The sequence below is a fragment of the Cnephaeus nilssonii genome, assembly GCF_951640355.1.
Source record: "Cnephaeus nilssonii genome assembly, chromosome: 20".
Lineage (NCBI taxonomy): Eukaryota > Metazoa > Chordata > Mammalia > Chiroptera > Vespertilionidae > Cnephaeus > Cnephaeus nilssonii.
The window spans coordinates 35927245-35945698 of NC_137091.1; the positions used below are offsets into that span (position 1 = coordinate 35927245).

Consider the following 18454-nt stretch of genomic DNA (forward strand, 5'->3'; position numbering starts at 1 on the left):
CAAGCCCTGTTGGTTGGGGGGCACGGCCTGTGGTTCCCCAGCCTGGTGCCAGGGTGCAGGGAACAGCCTAAGGTCCCGTCAAGCCCCACGGGGGTGGTGGGGGCATAGCCTCAGGTCCCTGCTGATTGCTTGTTAAGGCTCGTTATAGGAACTTGGCCTCTGCTTACAGCCATCTTGTGTTACAGAAACCCTGCCTCCATTATGGGCGCAGCCATCTTGTATCACGGAAACCCCACCCCCCCGCCCGCATCCGCTGTGGATGCAGCCATCTTGTGTTACCAAACCGCCTTTGCTGTTGGCACTGCCATCTCTGTGGCAAAGTGACGGTCAATTTGCATATTCCCTTTTTATTATATAGGACTAGAGGCCCGGTGCACAAAATTTGTGCACGGGGGTTAGGTGGGTTGTGTCCCTCAGCCCAGTCTGCACCCTCTCCGATCTGGGACCCCTCAAGGGATGTTCGACTGCCCGTTTAGGCCCGACCAGGATCTGGTCTAAACAGGCAGTCGGACATCCCTCTCACAATTCAGGACTGCTGGCTCCCAACCGCTCGCCTGCCTTCCTTCCTGATTGCCCCTAACCACTTCTGCCTGGCAGCCTAATCACTCACTAACCACTCCCCTGCTAGCCTGATCGATGCCTAACTGCTCCCTGCCGTCCCGATAGCTCCTAACTGTCCTCCCCTGCTGGCCTGGTTGCCCCTAACTGCCCTCCCTTGCCGGCATGGTCACCCTCCAGGCCTGGTCCCCCCCAACTTCCCTCCCCTGCAGGCCTGGTTCCCCTCAACTGCCCTCCCCTGCAGGCCTGGTCCCCCCGCAACTTCACTACCCTGCAGGCCTTGTTGCCCCTAAGTCCCCTCCCCTGCAGGCCTGGTACCTCCCAACTGCCCTACCCTGCAGGCCTGGTCCCCCCAACTTCTCTCCCCTGCAGGCCTGATTTCCCCCCAACTGCCCTCCCCTGCAGGCTTGGTCCCCCCAACTCCCCTCCCCTGCTTGCCTGGGTCACTCCCAACTGCCCTCCCCTGCAGGCCTGGTCCCCCCACAACTGTCCTCCCCTGCCAGCCATCTTGTGGTGGCCATCTTGTGTGTTGGAGTGATGGTCAATTTGCATACTACTCTTTTATTATATAGGAGTAGAGGCACGGTACATGAAATTCGTGCAAGGGTGTGTGTGTCCCTCAGCCCATCCTGCACCCTCTCCAATCTGGGACCCCTCAAGGGATGTCTGACTGCCCGTTTAGGCCTGATCCCAGTAGCATCGGGCCTTAACAGGCAGTTGGACATCCTTCCCACAATCCAGGACTGCTGGCTCCCAAATGCTCACCTGCCTGCCTTCCTGATTGCCCCTAACCACTTCTGCCTGTCAGCCTGATCACCCCCTAAGCACTCCCCTGCCAGCCTGATTGATGCCTAACTGCTCCCCTGCCAGCCTGATTTCCCCTAACTGCCCTCCCCTGCAGGCCTGGTGCCCCCCAACTGCTCTCCCTTGCAGGCCTGGGTCCCCCCCCAATTTCCCTTCCCTGCAGGCCCAGTCGCCCCCAATTTTCCTCCTCTGCCGGCCTGGTCACCCCTATCTGCCCTCCCCTGCATGCTTTATCGCCCCCATCTGCCCTCCCTTGCTGGCCTGATTGCCCACAACTGCCCTCCCTTGCAGGCTTGGTCCCTCCCCAACTGCCCTCCCTTGCTGGCCATCTTGTGGCGGCCATCTTGTGTCCACATGGGGGAAGCCATCTTGTGTGTTTGAGTGACAGTCAATTTGCATATTACTCTTTTATTAGATAGGATAGAGGCCTGGTGCACAGGTGGGGGTCGGCTGGTTTGCCCTGAAGGGTGTCCCAGATCAGGGTGGGGGTTCCCTTGGGGCATGGGGCAGCCTGGGTGAGGGGCCTGTGGTGGTGTGCAGGCCAGCCATGCCTCCTGGTGACCCAAGCATAGGCCAGGGCCGGCTGGAAGCAGGTATCTGGGATTTATTTATCTTCTATAATTGAAACTTTGTAGCCTTGAGTGGAGGCCAGGGCCAGCCAGGGCGGGTGGGAAGTTTGGATTCCTCCATCACTGGGGGCAACCCAAGCCTCTGGCTGGCTCCAGCTCCATGTCGGCCACCATCTTAGTTGGGTTAATTTGCATACTTGCTCTGATTGGCTGGTGGGCGTAGCAGAGTGATGGTCAATTTGCAAGTTTCTCTTTTATTAGTGTAGACTAGAGTCCCTGTGCATGAATTTGTGCACGGGTGGCTCATCAGGCCGGGCTGGCAGGGGGAAGAGGCCGCTGGCAGCTGGTCGGCTGGCCCCGCCCCCAATTGGGGTGTTGGGGGTTGATTGGCGGTAGGGCCAGTTGCGGGAAGGGGCCGTGGGTGGTTGGCTGGCTGGCCTCGCTCCTGATTGAGGTGTTGGGGGCCAATCAGGGGCTGGGCTGCCCGGGGGGCGGGGGACTGATCACTGGGTTTGGAAGATGGAAAGCATCAGCAGGAGATCAGCAGGCAGGAGGAGACAGACTTCAGGGTATTTCTTATCTCTCTCCCTCCCTCCTTTGACCCAAGAGTTCTAGAAGTAGCTTTAGTTGCTGCTGGCCAGGCCCTTCTCCATGGTTTTAGCTCTCACAATCTTCCAGTGGCTGTGTTTCCTCCCTTTACCCGTCATAGCCACCGGTCGTTCCAGTTGTTCTGGTCATTCCACCATTCTGGTCACTGGGCTTTTATATATATAGATGACCTTCCCCACTGGATTAACCCTTGCTCACCTGGGCACCTTGGTCCTGTTATATCATTTGCAATCATCCAGGGTTCTTTCCCTTGCTCCAATAAGGAGATGGTATCAGGCTTAGAAATGGAAAGTCCTGTTTATAGGAAGAGAAAAAGTCCTGTTTATAGGAACAGAATGATCATTCTGTTCTAAAATTCAAACCTAGTCTCTTGGTCACTAAGAAAGAGAGGCAATTACATAAATGAAGGTGTGAAGGTTGTCCAAGAATGGGAAGATGGAAGTGCCAATGGAATTACCCAATTCCACTTCCACAAAGCACAAAACAATTCCTTTGGGAACACAGCAGAAATTCAGCTAGAAACCTGTAAGTGTCTCTAGATATTCACCCCAAAGAAACTAGAAATTCCAGAAGGCTAGTTGAAGTATTTGGAATCGATAATTATGGTACTTATTTTCTGTCCCCCCTCCAATCTATTCCTTGCTGTTTCTGACCATGCTCTGTGCCCTAGACAGCTTACCTATAAAGGACTGAATTATAGTGGCCCTATCATTTTTCACTGGGTTTGGCAGATGGAAAGCATCAGCAGGAGATCAGCAGGCAGGAGGAGACAGACTTCAGGGTATTTCTTATCCCTCTCCCTCCCTCCTTTGACCCAAGAGTTCTGGAAGTAGCTTTAGTTGCTGCTAGCCAGGCCCTTCTCCATGATTTTAGCTCTCACAATCTTCCAGTGGCAGTGTTTCCTCCCTTTACCCCTTCTGGCCAGAGGTGGTAACAGCCTCCCACTGTTACCTGGGAGCCTTGTTTCTGTCTGCCTGTGTATTTATTACACAACTATAGGCCTGGTACATCAAATTCATGCACTGGGGGAGGGGGCTCCCTCAGTCTGGCCTGCGCCCTCTCAAGGTCTGGGAGCCCTCAGGGGATGTCCAACTGATTCCCAAGCAGGTCTAAGCCGTCAGACAGACATCCTTAGCGCTGCTGCGGAGGCAGGAGAGGCTCCTGCCATTGCCACCATGCTTGCCAGATCAAGTTTCAAATTGCCCCAACTTTCTCAAAAATAATTTACTATTGGTTTACTCAAATCAGGATTCAAACAGGATCCACAGATTGTGTTTACTTATAGGTTTCCTTAAGTTTCTCAAATCCCTAACAGTTCCCTGGCTTCTGGCTGAGTGGTGCTCTCACTGTGGGATCAAACCGAAACTGGCCCTCTGACATCCCCCGAGGGGTCCTGGATTGTGAGAGGGTGCAGGCCAGGCTGAGGGACCCTACCAGTGCATGATCAGGGCCGGGGAGAAACACAGGAGATTGGCCAGCTGCGGAGGGACCGTGGAAGAGATCCAGGGCATGTCCGGCCCATCTCACTCAGTCCCAACTGGCTGGACCCCAGCAGCAAGCTAACCTACTGGTCAGAGCGTCTGCCCCCTGGTCGTCAGTGCACGTCATAGCAAGCCGTTGAGCAGTCTTAGCATATCATTAGCATATTACGCTTTGATTGGTTGAACGGCCAACTGGTTGACCGGAAACTTAGCATATTAGGTTTTTATTATATAGGATACCCTTACCTAGTGAGACCAAGTTACCAAAGTTCTCCAAAGTCACATCCCTGTACAAGTCCCTCTGGGCAGGTTCCAGATACTTCCATTCTTCCTGAGAGAACTCTATTTCCACATCCCTGAATGTCACCAATCCCTGAAACATGCATTACTAGTAAATGAAAGGACTTTTTAACTTTTTCATTTATTACAAACATTTTCAAAATTACACAAAAGTATAGAGAATAGTGTAATGACCCCATAAATCTATCCCTCTGTTTGAACAATTAACAAGAGTTTGCAAATCTTGTTTCATCTTTTCCCTTTCATTTTCTACCCCTGGTGTATTTTGAGGCAAATTCCACATACCAAACATCATAGTATTTCACCCACAAATACTTTAGTATCTAACAGACTAGTTGTTTTTTTAAAATCATAACCAGAATAACATTAGTAACATTAATAATAATTTTCTTCGATCTTCAGGCCCACACTCTATCCACTGAGCCAAACCGGTTAGGGAAACAATAATTTTCTAATAATTAGATCAAGTTTCAAATTGCCCCAACTTTCTCAAAAGTAATTTACTGTTGGTTTACTCAAATCAGGATTCAAACAGGATCCACAGATTGTGTTTATGTATAGGTTTCCTAAAGTTTCCGAAATCTCTAACAGGCCCCAAAGGCCTTTAAAATCTTTATTGTTTGTTTATTTATTTATTGTTAATCCTCACCTGAGGATATTTTCCCCTTGATTTTTAGAAGAGTGGAAGGCAGGGAGAGAGACAGAAACATTGAAGTGAGAGACACACATCGATTGGTTGCCTCTCACCTGAGCTCCAATGAGGGCAAGGGATCCGGGGATTGAGCCTGCAACCGAGGTACATGCCCTTGACTGGAATAAAACCTGGGGCCCTTCAGCCTGAAGGCTAACGCTCTATCCATTGAGCCAAATCAGCCAGGTCACTATTTATTAAAGAAACATCTGATCAGTAGAATTTCCCACATTTTGGATTTAACCAACTGCACCTTCATAATGTAGTTTAACATGTTCTACTTACATATTTTCTGTGGATTGTTGTTAGATCTGGAGGCCTAATTGATGTATTTTTTTTGAGGGGACATGAATATGCTAGAGGTGGTACTGTGTACTTTCTGTAGTGTCCCGATAGGAGCACATTATGACTAGTTGTCCCAATTTTAGTAAGGTTAAAATTGATGAGTAGGTTCAGGTTTTAACAATCTGATCCATCCAGGTAAATGTCTTTAAGACAAAAAGGGTGTTGTAGGAAGGAGGTGATTAAGCAAGCAAGCTAGGGATGAATGCCTATGCCATGAAGGAAGTACAAGAAGCAAATTTATATGACTAAAGGCTTACATGCTTTTGAATATTCTGGTGGCTACAGATAAGAAAGATCTCCTTCATATAGCCAGACTCTCTTCTATTGTCCACAAGGTCTATGAAAGAGGAAAATCTAGCTAAATGGGATCTTATAAATCAACAAAATAACATATACAAAACACACGGCAAACATGGGCCTAGCAAATAATAAAGTCTTTAAAAAAGCATTTCTTTTTTACCATTTTTCTTCCTTGAGATTAAAAATGTCTTATAAATCTCTATCCTAAAATATAGCATTTATAGAAGTTTTAAATCTATCCTGAAGACTCAGAGTCATAGTCTTTGGATCTCAACACAGATTTTACCTTCCTCTTCAGAATGCACTTGGGACCATGCAGAGGGTGGTTTAGTTGTCATAATGGGGGGGATTGAGCTGGGAGGGGAGCAGTATGCTACTGACATTAGTGCTGGCTGGCATCAGGAATGGTAAGTGTCCTGAATTATCTGGGCTATGGACCAAGGACAGTCCCATACAACGAAGAATATACTGCTGAAAATGACAGCAGTGTTCCCACTGCTTCTTTTTGCCAGACATCATGAACAATTTTTGGTTATGGCAAATTTTATAATAAACACAGGGATTTTATTTGCTACATAATATTATACTTTATGTCTTATAAGATATAATCATCCCATTATTTTGAGGGCATTTAGCTTAAATGAGATTTATGAAATCTTCAGTTAATTATATACTGTGAATAGTTATCATCTTTCACTGTCTACTTTTCCTTGTTCCTGAAATAAGAAAGCTGATGGAGCCATTCTGGCATGGCTCAGTAGTTGAGCATTGACCTAGGGAGGGAAGTACATGCCCTTGACTGGGGCCAGGATCTCTTGGTTCAATTCTGGGTCAGGGTATATGCCGGGGTTGTGGGCTGGATCCCTAGTGGGAGGGGGGGGGGTGCAGGAGGCAGTTAATCAATGATTCTCATCATTGATGTTTCTCTCTCTCTCTCTCCCTTTTCCTTCCTCTCTGAAATTAATAAAAATATATATTTTTAAAAAAACTGACAGAGTATACCTTAGTCACATAAATGTGGCCCATAACCAACGCATATTGTTCAACCTCAAAATGGACCATTTTACAGTTATTCATCTCTCATAAATCACTTTGTAAAAATAAAGAAGTTTTGATAGTGTGAAATATTTTATGACTTTTAAAGAGGGGATGACATTTAAAAATAGAAAAAAAGTAAACTACCCAGTTTAATTAAAAAGATCAAATCTACCTGATCTTTGGCCCCTTTTAACATCTTATTAATAACAGACAAACATGTAAATTGACTGTACCTCTGCTATGCCCACAGCCAGAGTGAGTATGCAAATTAACCCAACAAAGATGGTGGGTTAATTTGCATACACAGGCACAGAGCAGCCGGGAGGGGCGGGATGCTTGCTATGAGGGTGAGGGGGGCAGTGGAGGAGCTACAGGAGCGGTGCTCTGGACAGAAGCGAGGACTTGCTGGCTCCCAGGCGGGAGGAAGTGAAGCCAGGGGAAGGAAGGCCTATTCTTGCACGAATATTGTGCAGTGGGCCTCTAGAGGTGTTAATAAGAGAGGCTCTGCCTAGCCGGTTTGGCTCAGTGGATAGAGCTTAGGCCTGCGGACCAAAGGGTCCTGGTTTCGATTCCAGTCAAGGCACGTACCTCGGTGGCAGGCTCCTCCCTGACTCAGGCCCTAGTCAGGGCACATGCAGGAGGCAACCAATTGATGTGTTTTTCTCACTGATATTCCTCTCTTCCACTGTCTCTAAAAATCAAAGGGAAATATCCTTGGGTGAGGATTTAAAAAAAAATAAGAGAGGCTCTCAAGAGAATATATTTTTGCTCCATTGGTGCTCTGGTAAAAGTACTGTGCACACATGTGAACACTATTAGAGAGAGCCACTAAGGGACGTGAGGCACCATCACTCATTCCCTGGAATGGAAGAATTGGAAATAGATTACTGAATAGAACTCAACTGAGATAGAGAAGTTTCAGGATAAAGACAAATGTTCATATAGTATGAAGGGAAGACAGGTTATCCAACGATAAAGGGGCCCTAGCCAGTTTGGCTCAGTGATAGAGCACTGGCCTGCTGACTAAAGGGTCCTGGGTTTGATTCTGGTCAAGGGCATGTACCTTGGTTGCAGGCTCCTCCCAGACCTGGGCCCTGGTCAGGGCTCCTGCAGGAGGCAACCAATCGATGTGTTTCTCTCACATCAATGTTTCTCTCTGTCTCTCTCTTCTACTCTCCCTAAAAATGGAAAAATATCCTTGGGTGAGGATTAACAAACAAACAAAACAAACAAACCCCCCCCCCCCCACAAAAAAAACACACAAAAAAAAACAAAAAAGGATGGAGGAAATTTCAACTTACCTGGGCCATTGCTTTTAGAACTACCTGACCTGCTCAGATTTCTCTAGGTTCTTCTCTTGGACAAGTAGAGTCCTGAAAAAGCAGAGGAAGAAGGAGCAAATCTCTTATAAATTGAGCTTTTTAAAAAAAATATATTTTATTGATTCTTTACAGAGAGGAAGAGAGAGGGATAGAGAGTTAGAAACATCGATGAGAGAGAAACATCTATCAGCTGCCTCTTGCACACCCCCTACTGGGGATGTGCCTGCAACCAAGGTACATGCCCTTGACCGGAATCGAACCCGGGACCATTCAGTCCGCAGGCCGACGCTCTATCCACTGAGCCAAACCGGTTTCAGCTTATAAATTGAGCTTGCTTCAGCAATTCTAAATAGATGAGCTGTTCCTGCTCTGCATCCCCTGCCCTCCCCTGGCCTTGCCACACAACCCTAATGCAAAGAACTACAGCGTTAACAAAACCCAGCCCCTCCTGAAACCCTAGGGAAACCAAAAGATGGATTCATGCAGATGTGCTCCAGCACTGACACAGAACCCATCACCTCAGCAGGAGGGATTCTGGCCTGAACACCTTATCTTGTTTCTGATAGTCTATACCAGGCGTCCTCAAACTACGGCCCGCGGGCCACATGCGGGTGTCTTTCCCGTTTTGTTTTTTTTACTTCAAAATAAGATATGTGCAGTGTGCATAGGAATTTGTTCATAATTTTTTTTTTAAACTACAGTCCGGCTCTACAACGGTCTGAGGGACAGTGAACTGGCCCCCTGTTTAAAAAGTTTGAGGACCCCTGGTCTATACCCTAGATAGGGCCTACATAGCTCCCCACCTGTACCAAGCAGATCTTCCTTTGCAGCTACAGCAAGGAGGATCATAATTCATACCCACTTTACCCTCTAAGGCTGAGGACAGTACCACCTTGTGAAAAAAAAACCAAAACATTCTTAGACAATGTCTTCCAGCTTCTGTGGGCTCTACAGGCAAAATTTCTTGGGCACCTCCTTGGTTTACTTTCTCTTTTATTTTATTTTATTTTATTTTATTTAAATATATTTTATTGATTTTTCACAGAGAGGAAGGGAGAGGGATAGAGAGTTAGAAACATCGATGAGAGAGAAACATCGATCAGCTGCCTCCTGCACGCCCCCCACTGGGGATGTGCCCACAACCGAGGTACATGCCCTTGATCGGAATCGAACCTGGGACCCTTCGGTCCACAGGCCGACGCTCTATCCACTGAGCCAAACCGGCCAGGGCTGGTTTACTTTCTCTTTCTAAGTCCAAAAGGGTGCCATGCTGCCCATACCACCAGAGACTTCATCAAAGCCTCCATCCCAGCTGGATTCACTGGACAGGAGCAGGAAAACCACAGTAATACAGGCATCTTACAAGCTGACCTGAGTGGCAACTCAATTTGTAGCAGCCTCTAGGTCCAGCACTTATTTTCCATTTAAACCCTCCTCGTTGCTTTCCTGCAGAACATGGCTTCCTCACTGACTAGCAGTTACCATGGCTGAAGTTCTGTGGAGAATGGCCTGTACCCCAGGTAATGAGATCTCAGGGGTTTTAAGGAAGGTAGCAAGGTTGGTTTTAATTAGAGGGGCAAGAAGCATGGTGGGGGTTTCAGAAGGAAGACTAATGTAACCAATGGGGGTGGTTTTGAGGAAAATTTCCTGTAAGATACAGAACATGATTTGGGATCTAAAAATCAGAAAATTTAATAGCTAGGAAAGGCACAGAAGAGCATTCTGAGCAGAGTGGAAAGCAGTGGTAAAATGGTGGACCAACTATATGGTGTGTTCGAGGAGCATTTGGAATGACGTATATAGTTTGGAAAAGGTCTAGATCAGTGTGTGCTGTCCAACCAACTTTCTGTGATGATGGAAATCTGTATTATCAATAATGTAGCCATTAGCCCCATGTAGCTAATATGAATGGATAACTAAAATTTTTACTTAATTTAAATGAATCCAAATTTAAATTCAATGAGCTCTAGAACTTAGAGGATGACAATGCTGGAGATGACATTAAGGGGTTGGAAAATGAAGGTGTATGAATGAAATAAAAGAACTATAAGAGCAAGGACCAGGTCTCATCATCACTGTGACTGGCACTTGCCATTGTGTCTGAAGGCTACAGGTGACCAATGAACACTGACTGAATATATAAAAGTTTGGTTTTCATTCATTAATAAAAAGAAGGCCAGTGAAGAATTTAAAGAAGGAAGTGATAAGGCCAATATGACCAGTTTATTTTATTGGAGAGGAGTAAAACTAAAGTTAGGAATATCAACTGAAAGGTGCTTGTACTTACCCAAGCAAACTAAGGATCTGTCCTAGGATAGTTAGTGGGAACAAGAAGGAAGGGGATACATTCATGTATAAAGAAGTAAAATCAGCCCTGGCCAGTGTGGCTCAGTTGGTTGCATGTTGTCTCATGCACTCCCAAAAGGTGGCTGGTTCATTTCTTGGTCAGGGCACATGCCCAGGTTTTGGGTTCAGACCCTTGTTTGGGTGCATATGGAAGGCAACTAATAGATGTTTGATGTTTCTCTCTCTCTAAAATCAATAAGAACCTATTTTAAAAAAAGAAAAGAAGTAAAATTAACAGGCTCTGGCATCTAATTGGACATGCTGGCAGAGAGAAAAAGAAGTCAGGAATTCTCTCGTATTTACTAAGTTTCTACCTCAATTGGCATTTTCTTATCTGTGAGGAAGATAAAAAATGTGAGATTTACTGTCTCAGTAAATCTATTACATTCTAATTGAAAGAGGAAGTAGCAAATATACTAATGTTTCTTTTTATATGCCTGGTGGCCAAAGTTTTATGGAGAAAAATAAAGAGGAAGTCGATAGGGAGTTTGGGGGCAATGGAGGGTAGCCTGAGACTTTTTATTGAGAAGGTGACATATAAGAATGAAGTGAGTGAGCAATGCAGATACCTATGGGAGGTACATTCCTAGCAAGGCGACAGCAATTGCAAAGGCCTCAAGGCAGGAGTAGGCTTTCTTTGATCAACAGAGGAGACTAGAGTGGCTGTAATGAAGTATATGAGAAAAAGAGGGTCAGAGAAGTAGATTGTAAGAACTTAGGTTTTTACTCTTGAGTAAAACAGGAAGCTACTGAAATGTTTTTAAGCCAAGGAATGGCATAATCTGATTTACACTTGAAAGACTTACGGATGCCAAAACCGGTTTGGCTCAGTGGATAGAGCGTCGGTCTGCGGACTGAAAGGTCCCAGGTTCGATTCCAGTCAAGGGCATGTACCTTGGTTGCGGGCACATCCTCGGTAGGGGGTGTGCAGGAGGCAGCTGATCGATGTTTCTAGCTCTCTATCCCTCTCCCTTCCTCTCTGTAAAAAATCAATAAAATGTATTTAAAAAAGAAAAAAAAAGAAAGACTTACGGAGAATGAACTAAAAAGGATAAAGGGGTGGGGGAAGGAGGGACACCAATGAGGACACTGCAGTAATCCAGGCAAGGGGGGAGTGTGGTTTGCATTAGGGTGGTGGTGGAGGAGGTGATGAGAACTGATCAAATCAGATTCTACATATTCTCTGAAGGCAGAACTGACAGGATTAGCTAATTTTAGGTATATAAGAAAATAAAGGCAAGATGACACTAAGATTTTAGGCTTGAGCAACTAGAAGTATGAAGTTGCTATTTTTTAACACAAAGGACTGAGAGGAGCAGGTTTGGTGAAACTATTATGAGTTCTGTTGTAGACCTTAATATTTGAGATACCCAAGTGGAAATGTCAAGTGTCCATTAGACATTTGGTTCTGGAGTTCAGGATAGAGTCCAAATGCAGAAATATAAAGTTGGAAATTACTGATGTACAGATGAGAGCCCTAACCGATTTGGCTCAGTGGATAGAGCCTCGGCCTGCAAACTCAAGGGTTCCGGGTTCGATTCTAGGCAAGGGCATGTACCTTGGTTGTGGGCACATCTTCAGTAGGGGGCATGCAGGAGGCAGCTGATTAATGTTTCTCTCTCATTGATGTTTCTAACTTTCTATCCCTCTCCCTTCCTCTCTTTAAAAAATCAATAAAATGTATTAAAAAAAAAAAAAGAAGGAAGGCGAGAACAGTGGCCAAATGAAAAATGAGAACTGTCCACTTGGCATTATAGAGATCATTAGAAGTCTTGAGAAAAGCTGATTCTCTGGAGTGGAGGACACAAAAGCTTGGCTGGAGTGGGGTTCAAGAGATAATGGAAGGACAGGAAGTAGAAACAGAAGAGCCATCCTATTCAAGGAGCTGTGCTGAAAAGAACAGGAAAACAGAGGTAGCAGTGGATATGGGGTCCAGGCAGAATTCTTTGTTTTGAATGTGGGAGAAATTCCGGCATGTTTTATAGTAATGGGAATAATATACAGAGAGAAATTGATATGACAGGAACATAGGAGACAAGTGCTGGAGAAATGATTTTGAGTAGGAGAGGGGATGGGAACTAGCACTCAAGTGTTGGGGACTGAATTACAGATCACAGATAGTTTATCCCTGGGGAAGGCAGAATACATAGTTATAGAAACGATTCCCAGGATTCCAGGGCAAGGTGATTTGGTGCCATTCATATATACTTTTAATTTACTTTTATTTTTACAACCACTCTGTGAGTTAAAGTTGATTATATTTTTCACATTATACAGAAGAGAAGCTAGAATGCCTGAGAGGTTACGAGATTCACCCAAAGCCACAGTGCTAGTAAAATCTGAGATGGATAAAAAAACAAGTGTTCTATTTTACTGCCGATGGAAGTTTCTATTAGAGTGAATTGGTTCCCTGTGGTTACTGCCATTAAGAATAAACAATAAATCCCAGAGTAGAAAGGGGGCAACTGAAAGAGTTAGGGGTTAATAGGAGAAGGAAACTAGAACCTCTGTAAGTGCTTTGCCACAGAAGACAGTGGTTTTGTGACAATAGTTTCTTCTAAGAATTATTAGAGAAGGTACCAGATGTGTTAGAAATTGGGATATTGGAGATGGTTGGGAGCCTAAGAGAACATCTCAGAATTCAGAGGAAAAATACACAGAAGAATGAATTCTAAAAATAAAGATCAGAGATATGGAAGAGAGAAATCCAGAAGACCTAAAATAGAGGTTCATCAATCTGGTTTGTCCTTTCAAAGAACCAACTCTTGGTTTTATTGATCTTTTGTATTGTTTCTTTGGTCTCTATGTCGTTTATCTCCACTCTGATCTTTATTATTTCCTTCCTTCTGCTTACACTGGGCTTTTCTTGTTGCTCTTTTTCTAACTCTTTGAGTTGTAGGGTTAGGTAATTTATTACCATTGTTTCTTGTTTTTTTTGCAGTAGGCTTGTAGAGCTATGACCCTCCCTCTCAAGACTGCTTTCGCTGTGTCCCATGGATTTTGGATTGTTGTGTTTTCATTGTCCTTCCTGCATTTCTTGTCTAGACAGTCTTACTTCTGCACTATGACCATCGATGGTATGGTATTTCTGCAATACAATCTTATCCACAGGATCATGGTCTTCAAAAATAAGAAATCCAAAGCCTCTCTTCTTTACAGATTTCCTATCAGTAATTATCTCAATGGTAACAATTTTTCCATTTTCCTCAAAGTAATCTCTAAGATGATGTTCCTCACTATTATCTTTAGTCCCACCAACAAACAGCTTCTTCACAGTTACATAAGCCCCTGGCTTTCCAGATTCCTCTTTTGCAACAGCATGTTTTGGCTCAACCACTCTCCTATCAATTGAATGAGGTCTTGCAGCCATGGCGGCAACAACCTCAGCCACGGATGAAAAAGTTACAAAACCAAATCCTCTTGAACTTTTGATTGTAGGATCTCTCATTACCACACTGTAAGTTTCCCCCATTGCTCATAGTAGTTCCTCAAACTTTCTTCTGTGGTTTCAAAGCTCGAACGACCAATACAGAGTTTACAGAACTGTTCCTTTTTCTATCTCCATCCCAGACTCATTTGCTTCAGCTGCATTTCCCACAGTCGAGCGAGATGAGAGAGATCGAGGTCTAACGTGAACTGGACTTGTCCTGACGCTGTAGTAAGAACTGCTACCACTGGAGAAACAACAAGGCATGTTCGCACAGTCAGCTGACGCTGCTGCTACTCTAGTCAAATTATTTTCAACAAGGCAGCCAAGACCATTCAAAGGAAGAAAGGAGAATCTTTTCCACAAATGGTGTTGGGAAAACTAGATATTCACATCCAAAAGAATGAAGTTGGACCCTTACCTAATACCACATAAAAAATTAACTCAAAATGGATCAATGATCTAATCATAAAACCCAATACTACGAAACTCTTATAAGAGAGAAATATCTTCAAACATTATATTTAGCAATTTTTAAAAACAGAACAACAAAAGCACAGGCAAAAGAAAAACAGATATGTTGTGGACTTCATCAAAACAAAAATCTAAAAAATTTTGCCCTGCATGGTATGGCTCAGTTGGCTGGGTGTCATCTCATGCACCAAAAGGATGCTGGTTCAATTCCCACTCAGGGCACATGCAGGGATTACAGCCTGATCCCCCATAGGGGGTGTGCAGGAGGTAGCCAATCAATGATATTCTCTCATATTGATGTTTCTCTTGTTCTCTCTTTCTTCCTCCCTCTAAAAATCAATTTTAAAAATCTTTTAAAAAATTAAGAACATATTTGTGCCTCAAAAGACACTACCAACAGAGTGAAAAGGCAAACGAATGGTATGGGAAGATATATTTATGAATCATATATCTGGTAAGGGATTGATTCAGAATATAGAAAGAACTCCAACAACTCAACAACAAAAAACAAACAGCCCGATTAAAAAAATAGGCAAAGGACATTTCTCCAAAGATATACAAATGACCAATAAACAAAAGAAAGGATTTCCAACATCACTAATCATTAGGGAAATGCAAATTAAAATCATATGAGACAAGATGGAAAAAAATACCCAAGTAGAGCAGCTTCTAGGAAAAAAATTAAAAAGCAGGAGGAGAGCCTAACGGAACTTTGGGAAAACACACAAAAAAACCCCCAACATCTGCATAATAGGGGTTCCAGAAGGAAAGGAAACTGAGCAAGGAATAGAAAACCTGTTTGAAGAAATAATGACAGAAAACTTCCCTGATATAGGGAAGAGAAAAGCCACACAAATCCAAGAAGCTCACAGAGTCCCAAGCAAAATGAACCCCAAAAGACCGATGCCAAGGCACATAATAATTAAATTGGCAAACACCAATGACAAAGTAAGAATCTTAAAAGCGGCCAGAGAGACAGAAAGTTACATACAAAGGAACCCCCATCAGACTAGCAACTGATTTTTCAACAGAAACTCATCAGGCCAGAAGGGAATGGAATGAAATATACAAAGTCATGCAAAGGAAGGGTCTGAATCCAAGAACACTGTACCCAGCAAGGCTATCAATCAAAATTGAAGGTGAAATCAGGAGCTTCACAGACAAAAAAAGACTAAGGGAATTTATCACCACCAAACCAGCAATGCAAGAAATGCTAAAGGGTGTGCTGTAAAAAAAAAAAAAAAAAAAAAGGAAGCGAAGAAGGAACACAGGGGTAAAGAATAAAAATGGCGATGAATAAGTACTTATCAATAATAACTTTAAATGTAAATGGATTAAATGCCCCAATCAAAAGACACAGGGTAAGGATTGGATAAGAAAACAAGACCCATATATCTGCTATCTACAAGAAACCCACCTCAGAAAAAAAGACGCACACGACTGAGGGTGAAGGGATGGAAAAAGGTTTTCCAGGTGAATGAAATGAAAAAAAAAAGCTGGGAGCCGAGGCTGGTTTGGCTCAGTGGATAGAGCGTCGGCCTGTGGACTCAAGGGTCCCAGGTTCGATTCCGGTCAAGGGCATGTACCTTGGTTGCGGGCACATCCCCAGTGGGGGGTGTGCAAGAGGCAGCTGATCGATGTTTCTAACTCTCTATCCCTCTCTCTTCCTCTCTGTAAAAAATCAATAATAATAAATAAAAAAAAGCTGGGGTAGCAATACTTATATCTGACAAATTAGATCTACAAGTGAAGGACATAACAAGAGATAAGGAAGGCCACTTCATAATACTAAAGGGAGCAATCCAACAAGAAGAAATAACTCTGGTAAACATATACACACCCAATACAGACGCACCCAAATACATAAAAAAAAAAACTCCTGGAGGATATCAAGGGAGAGATTAACAGCAATACAATCATAGTATCACCATTGGACAAATCCTCTAAACAAAAAATCACCATTGGACAAATGGTCAATACTATCACCATTGGACAAATCCTCTAAACAAAAAAATCAGCAAAGAAACATCGATCCTAAATGACTCACTAGACCAGATGGAATTAATTGACATCTTTAGAACATTTCACCCCAAAGCCGCAGAATATACATTCTTCTCAAGTGCACATGGGTCATTTTCCAAGATAGACCATATGTTGGGACATAGGCAAAGTCTCTTCAAATTCAAGAAGATAGAAATCATACCAAGCATCTTCTCAGATCACAGTGGCATAAAACTGGAAATCAAGTACAATAAAAACAATCCAAAGAAATCAAACACATGGAGACTAAACAGCATGCTATTAAACAATGACTGGGTTACCAGAGAGATCAAGGAAGAAATAAAAAACATCATGGCAACAAATGACAATGAAAACACAACAATCCAAAATCTATGGGACACAGCGAAAGCAGTCTTGAGAGGGAAGTTCATAGCTCTACAAGCCTACTCCAAAAAACAAGAAACAATGGTAATAAATTACCTAACGCTACAGCTCAAAGAGTTAGAAAAAGAGCAACAAGAAAAGCCCAGTGTAAGCAGAAGGAGGGAAATAATGAAGATGAGGGTGGAGATAATCGACATAGAGACCAAAGAAACAATACAAAAGATCAATAAAACCAAGAGTTGGTTCTTTGAAAGGATAAACAAGATTGATGAACCTCTAGCCAGGCTCACCAAGAAGCAAAGAGAGAGGACCCAAATAAACAAAATCAGAAAGAAAAGAGGTGAAATAACAACAGACCCCGCTGAAATACAAAGGATTGTTAAAAAATACTACGAACAACCCTATTCCAACAAACAGGACAACCTGAAGGAAATGGACACACAGCTATTCAGATAATTTAGGTAAATAATTTATTTATTTATTTCATAAATACATAAATTTTCTTGAATTTAGCAGACAGTACTGATGACATTGATAACATACATTGGGTGATTGGATACAGTGTGAAAAGAATGGGGGGGGGGGAAAAAAAAGAATGGGGGAATGTGCCCAGCTGGTGTAGCTCAGTGGTTGAGTGTCTGGCTTTGGACCAGGAGATCACGGTTTGATTCCTGGTGGGGGCACAATGAATCTCTCATTATTGATGTTTCTATCTCTCACTCCCTTTCCCTTCCTCTCTGAAATCAATCAGAATATATTTAAAATAAATGGGGTAATGGGGTTGGGAGAGAAGAAATGATGGAGGAGTGACTGAAGTATATCATTTTGTCTAATTCTGACTTTTAGAACAATGTTAATATTTCACATACTCAAAAAGACTAAAGACAAAAAGAACTGTATGGGGTATGGGAGTATGGTTAGCAATTCTTAAACTATTTTCCAGGACTGCAAGACCCTAACCCAAACCCAAACCCAAAAATATATTGTGGTTAAATAGAGCCAAGTTTTTCACTGTCAGAGAAAGGAATTACAAAAAAAAAAGAAGAAGAAGAAAAGAAATGAAGGTTGTAAGAATAAACCCTGTTGTGTTGAAACAGAATAGGCGACATCATATGAAATCATGGATTATCTGTATAGGTATACATGCAGATAAATACAGGTGTGTGTGTGTATAGATACATACATTTATTTTATTTTTTTTCCTTTCATTTCTTTAGATACATACATTTATTTCATAATTGAGTGGGTCCAGAAGCAAAGACATCCCAGTAGCAATGAGCACATCTAATCTTGATTTCTAAATACCATCCTATATAATAAAGAGCTAATATGCAAATGGTTGTCACGCTCTCATGCCATCAAGCCATAAGGGCTCAGACACTCAACACTGGGGAGAGAGAAATGGGGACCAGCCAGGCACAAATGAGCTCGTGAGAGAGGAATGGGGACCAGCCAGGCTGTGGCCTGGGAGAGGGACAAGCCGCCCGCCCCATGGTCCCGGGCGCCAGCGCCTGTGGCTGCGGCCTGGTAGTGAGACAAGCTGCCCACCCTGCAGTCCCGGGTGCCTGCGGCTGTGGCCCAGGTGAAGCCCACGGTCCCCTGCAGCTGCGGCAGGTCTGGGCGAAACTGGCCTGGGTCCTGGGTGCCTGTAGCCAGCCAGAGGGAGGGAATCCTGGGTCCCGGGTGTGGGGCGAGGCAGAGGTGGTTAGGGGCAATTAGGCCAGCAGGGGAGCAGTCAGGGGCGATCAGGCCGGTAGTGGAGCAGTTAGGGGTGATCAGGGTGGCAGGCAGAGGTCGTTAGGAAC

At 44.0% G+C, this 18454-nt stretch overlaps 1 long non-coding RNA gene and 1 pseudogene across 2 annotated transcripts in view; both read right to left on the reverse strand.

The window, feature by feature from the left end:
• The window catches only part of LOC307116096, a 38250-nt gene that overhangs the window by 12571 nt on the left and 7225 nt on the right, over positions 1-18454 (reverse strand). Inside the window, exons 2-4 of the long non-coding RNA XR_013815176.1 lie at positions 7997-8068; positions 4268-4394; positions 2739-2834 (exon numbers count right to left, since the gene is read on the reverse strand). This is a non-coding gene — a long non-coding RNA (uncharacterized lncRNA). The remainder of the gene's footprint in view (positions 1-2738; positions 2835-4267; positions 4395-7996; positions 8069-18454) is intronic.
• LOC307092415 (heterogeneous nuclear ribonucleoproteins A2/B1-like) lies at positions 11401-14057 on the reverse strand (annotated as a pseudogene). Its single transcript has 2 exons — positions 14016-14057; positions 11401-13918 (listed from the first exon to the last, which is right to left on the reverse strand). The product of its transcript is annotated as a heterogeneous nuclear ribonucleoproteins A2/B1-like (transcript).